The sequence below is a fragment of the Nuphar pumila genome, chromosome 2 (genome assembly GCF_984573655.1).
Source record: "Nuphar pumila chromosome 2, dmNupPumi1.hap1.1, whole genome shotgun sequence".
In the NCBI taxonomy this organism is placed as follows: Eukaryota; Viridiplantae; Streptophyta; class Magnoliopsida; order Nymphaeales; family Nymphaeaceae; genus Nuphar; species Nuphar pumila.
The window spans coordinates 11044621-11050881 of NC_143250.1; positions in this window are offsets into that span (position 1 = coordinate 11044621).

Sequence of the window (6261 nt, forward strand, 5' to 3'; positions counted from 1 at the left end):
GCTTTTGAAAATATCACCAAGATATGGATCCGGTTCTTGATCCAAAACATTGATGAAACCGCCATTTGCATGTTATGTGGACCCTCTTGAATATGGGTATGTGCGTCCACCTACATGTATTCCACCAATACATCATGGGAATTGTGTTTCTCATGCCCATACGGGTCACTAAAGCTGACGGGACATCACAAGTTTGAAACCTACAAGTGTGCATTCCTTGTGGCAAGGTAGAAGCTGAGTGTCCTCCTAGGCGAGCAAAAGGGACAGTTTTTTTTACACCAATGAGCTCACGACTGAGTGCGATGGTTCTCAATAGTCAATATATATTAAACCCATTTGGTGCTAAACCGTGTGCTAAATGGGGTTTTCAGCTTCTCATACGCTTTTTGTGTGGTTTTGACCCTATAAATGTGTTGGGCATGATCGGTTTAATAAGAATCCACACCTTGATCATGTCTTTTTGATGAAAAAATGATGTTTGGAGCCTTGAAATTTTACAGAGATTTTTGGGCCGTTGATTTTTTGAACCTTATAAAAACCCATCCATGTGTTGAAATCAAACACTTCAAGAGCTGATCCAGATCACATCTGTACGGTCAGAATTTAAAAATAAAATGAAAAAAGCTCAAAAAACTCATTTAGCACCAAATGAGTTCAGACCAATTACTCTCTCTCTCTCTCTCTCTATATATATATATATATATATATATATATAAAAGAACTGAACATATTAGGTCCTCTTTTCTCTTTCTGCCCTGTTAGAGCCCATAGTTTGAAGTGTTTTATGATAGATCTGACCGTTAGATGTATTTATCATGCTCAATTTAGTGAGAATCGACTCTTAGATCATATTTTTGATAAAAAAAAATTTATGAGCCTAGAAAAAAATGATGCCTTCATAGCCATTGATTTTGAATCACCAAAAAAACATGTATACACAGGTTAGATTCTGGTGATCAAAACCCGGTTGTCACTAAACAAAACTATAATTTTTTAAGGGGCCTAACCAGGCAGATCGAGGACATTACTCTCTCTCTCTCTCTCTCTCTCTATATATATATATATATAAAGTAATGTTTTTTACTCCAATCTGTTGACTGTAGCTAGCCATTTTGGCTGTTTATCTTTAAGATTAACGCTGGCCGTAGAGCCAATACAATAAGACGAGCCTTCTGTACAGGGTCAGGTTTGAGTCAGATGTCTGACCAAATCCGAGTCTGTTATATATATATATATATATATATATATATATATATATATATATATATATATATATATATATATATATATATTAGGGTTTGATATAAGCTCTAACATTCAAGTTTGGATCTGACTTCAAATCTGATTATCTTACATCAGATTATGTCTGGTCTGAATCCGATCCGTTTAGATCCCTACTTCCCATGTGATCAGCTGTCCAGATAACACCTACCATATAAAGTTTGGACATTAACCCTAATGACTCGCAAAGTAGGTTCAGGAGATATGGGTATTAATAAATGTTTGAGTTTTAGCCCATTGATATATATCTGGATCTGAGCATAAAATAGTCAGTTTAGCTGACCGGGTCGTGCTGATTACGGGGCCCCAAACCAAGTTGAAACCAATATCTTATGGCCACCCACCTGTGCTATAATTAAAATGCAGAAATTGACTTTTTTGATGGCTGGTCCCACTTTACTTCTCATGACGGGTCACACATGACCAGCCAAAACGATAAATCCAATTCAACGCAGGCACACGATTGGATCCACCTTGATCCAATCAGTTATTGGGCCCAACATGTGCATGCAGTTGAAGAGCTGCCCCAATTTATATAAGGGAAGGAGGGCTTTCATTAACCTCGAAGGGGTCTGTCATGTTATTGTATCAGGATCAAATTTCTGGATCACTCAAATGATATATTGATTCATGTCTAATTAGATCCATATTCCACTCGGATGGATCTCATATATATGATCAGATGACAAACCCTAAAATTATCATTTGTGTTTTTAGATAACATAGGAATCTACATTTGTGCTGCCTAGGGATGGCAGTGGGGCGGGGGACAAGGTCTCCACCCACGCCCCACCTCCATCCCCGGGATGGATTTTAACCTCCACCCCCGCCTTCATCCCTGTTTCATGTCCTCCATCCCCGGTTCAAACGGGGATGAGGTGGGGCGGGGTGGGACTATTGCGGGGATGGGGATGAAGCGGGGATGAGGCAGGGCGGGGAAAAGTGTATGTCCATCCCAGCCTCCATCCTCGAACGGGGATGGATTTTAACCTTCGTCCCGGCCTCCATCCCCGTTTCATACCGTTCATCCCTGGTCCAAACGGGGCGAGGCGGGCCCCCACTTTCCCTGGGTCCACTGCCATCCCGAGTGCTGCCCACTTTTCTTTGTCAAATCAGGCCACATTCTGTTCTAATGGCCCAAGATTAGGTCATTTTTATTTTAATTCACTTTTTTTCTATTTGTTCAAAAAAATCATGTATGTCGAAGAAGACCTAGTCGCACTGGCTCAGCCTGTCAAACCTACGGCGGTAGTTTTAGAGACCTAAAACTCCTAGGCTAGGACCCTTGACCTCAGGGCCTATGCTGGGCATCCGCTTGCACAAAAGGGTGACACCCGCAGGAATCGAACCTTGACTACCCGTATGATAGCTAAGGCTCAGCCAACTACCCCAACTCCCTTTTTTTTTTTTAAATCACTTTCTTTTACTTGGACAAAATTCTTCCGGAGACTTTAACAACATTAACAATGGGCCTTAACGTATATTTATTTTGTTAAATAGACAAGCTGTGGATAACCCTTGTGGGATTCGAATCCGAGACCTGGCTACGATAGTGCAACACCAGAAATTAAATGTTAAAAAAAAAAATCATCTTTCGACAAGATTAAAACTCTTGCATTGTACTTGCATCACATGTAGTATCGTACCCGTGTCTTTGTGACAGATTGAAACAAAAATAACAAATGTTGACATTTCAAAAAGGGTGATATTTTCTTAAGGGACAATTGAGAACCTACTAGTTGGAGTAACTTGGTATATATATATATATATATATATATATATATATATATATATATATATATATATATATATATATATATATATATATATATATATATATATATTAAATTGACCTATTTTAAGACGAAATAAGCAAAGCACACCTTTTCAAACCCAATATTAAAAATGACATTTTATATGGATCTCAAGTTCTTAATCATGAAGTTATGTTGTAGATGAGTTGACCGACTTATGAGAAAATCTGAGCAATTAAGAGAATATCTAAAAAAATGAAATTGCAAAAAAATATGGGAAATAAAAGAAACTAAAAATTATCTGAAAATAAAAAAAAAACATTTTTTTCTTATTCAACTATGCAAGACCGCATAAACATGCATATTTTTATAGATGAGAATTCATAATCACAATCAAAACAAATTACCTAATTGATAAACTCTAATCAGGATAAGTTACTATCTTAATTAACTTTCTAATTAGATATAAATCTCATATAAGTCCAATATAAAAAATACAATCTAAAAAATTTAAAACATAACGTTCTCCCTGCATGAATATAAATCTCATGGAACTTTAAACCCAATGTTTATGCTCTTGCATCATTCTCCCTTAGGTTGGAGAAGAGTTTGCCTCAAGTCTGGATCGTGCTTGTGTTTTTTTCAAATTTGTTTGTCCACAATATGAAATTTAGATGTTTATACTACTCTAAAAAAATTGAAGCTTTATGGATTTGGAGCAAGATGCTTGACAAGGCCAATAATATTTTTTTCCAAACCATCCATAATCACTTGATATGTCCTTCAAAGTAAAACGGATCAAATAGATCTAGAGTAGGCAGTTGTGTCAAAATTAGGATCCACTCTAAAGGAGCCTTGTCCATAGCTAACCATGAAAAGCCATAATGATCCAATCCTAACAAGTTTAAGGTTAGGAGTAGGCTTGGATTAGGTGAGATAGAGTTTGGATAGTTTTGGACTTGATTACTAAGGATTGATTCTTTCATAGATTTGGGTTTGGGAAGGGTTTGGGAAGGGTTTTGGGAAGTTAACTTTGGATTGAGTCAAGTAGTTCTAGGTCGAGGTCTAAATTAGGTTTACTTTGGGTTAGATATTTGGGGCATAAGGTGGGTTCAAGGAGATCTACCTTATGTCTAAATTAGGTTTACTTTGGGTTAGATATTTGGGGGCATAAGAACGGTTCAAGGAGATCCACTAAATTAAGTTTGGATCTATTAAAGGAATTTGGACAAAAAATATCTTTATTTGAACAAAGGTTTTGAGTAGGTCCTGCAAGTGGTTCTAATATAAGCTTTTGTATAGGTACTAAAGGAGGTTCACTTGGGATATGTTCTAATGGGGTTTTATTTGATTGGGATTCAGTATTTTTTTTGGGTCAAAGACACAAACCAAATATTCTATCAACCAATGGCCATAATTGGATCTAATATCCAGATCCAACATCTCTCACTTGACCATAGGGGCGAACAAACATATTATATTATAATTGGGGTCGTCTTTCTGTCTAGTCCTTTACATTTATGAGTGAGTTTCACACCCATTCACCGTAGTCGAGCTGCATCTTGAAATGCAATAGCTGTTAAGAGGACTTTCTTTTGTTGTCAAATTTGGTACTATTTAAAGGTATACTCAATTGTATAATTTCAATCAAAGAATGCATTTGGACCATCTCGACCTATGAACTTTGGAGCATCCAACTCATCACCATACTCAGTATAAAACCAACATTCAACCCATTACTCTATGGTTCTTGGTAGATGCTTGTGGGCGTGCTCATCACCTTTAAAATCATGAACTAGATCTACTTTTTGCTGTCTTTGGATCTTAGTAGAGGTGGATCCTGTGACCTGTTTTGGGTGATTGAAAAGAGTTTGTTTTTGGTTTAAGTCCCGATTTTGAGTTGGAATGTATTTTGGACATTAGAACTTGTCAAAAACCCAAAAATGCACCCCTAACCTTTCAAAATCGAAATCTTGGCCTTCTCAACCGGCTAAATTCATAAAACTTAGTCGCTAAGCTATAACTCTATCTAATCATATTGTGCCACCTCAAGTCTTTAGCCAATTAGATTTAGTTATATGCATAACACCTCAATTTGGATATGTTGGCCTATAATCTCCCAATTTCAGGCATCTAATATCTAAAATCTCTGCTCATGGTCGAGCCCCATCATGCTCATCATTGGTCTAAGTCTATGAGCACCTCAACTCTTTTAAATCCGTCCTAGCCTAGTGCACTCATACTTGGAGCATGAACCTATAACCGCTTAGATCTAGATTTTTGTCCATCTCTAGAGTCATTCCCTAGTTGAAGCGCGACACATTCTTTGTAGTGTTTGTCATTGTCATAGAAAGGGCTAACTAAGCCTGATGTTAGATTCATGTTCATGTATTTTTTTTATTTGCTAATTTATTCAAACTAAGTATTAGATTTGTCTAATGGATCATTTACTTGAGCCTTTTAGATTTTTTTGAATCTTGATGGTGTTTCTTCATCATCATGCTCACATTTTTCTCAAGATTCGCTTAAGAGGTATGTGATGTTGCACACTAAGCCAATATCAAATGAGGCGTGCTATTTTTCTTAATGCATTTCAAATTGTTGCTTAAGGTATATAACACACTTTCTACCTTGAATTGATATAACAACTTATAGTATATTTTGTTAATATAATAAATATTGAAATTTCTGTAAATTATTTTTTGACTAAATCATGCATGTCCAATTGATCTCAGAAATGAAAATTTTAAAGTTGGGTAGGCTTGTGCAAATAAGTGAAGCCAAATGAGTGAAGCTTGGCTTGTGCTTGTGCTTGTGCTTGTTGAAAGCTTGAGGATGTAAATCGAAAACACGATTTATGAGAAAAATATAACCAACTATGAATTATATAGGAAAATATGAAATAAATCTGAACAATAGCAATAAATTCAAGAAAATTGCTGAAAATAATGAAAAATTATAAGAAATAATGCAAAGTAAGAAATAAACCAAATAAATTGGAAATTAAAAAATCTTGAATCCAACTCTAGTCTCTCTTAACCTTTAGATCTTCCCTATATTTATAAGAAATGAATCATAATATAAGTAAATTCAACATACTAATTTTGATAAACATCAATTAAGAAACTTGCTAATCCTAATGAACTACTAAATTGAAACATGGATCAAGTATTTAGATCTCTTATCCATTACAAAAAATTAAAATAAAAGAAAACAATTCAAAATC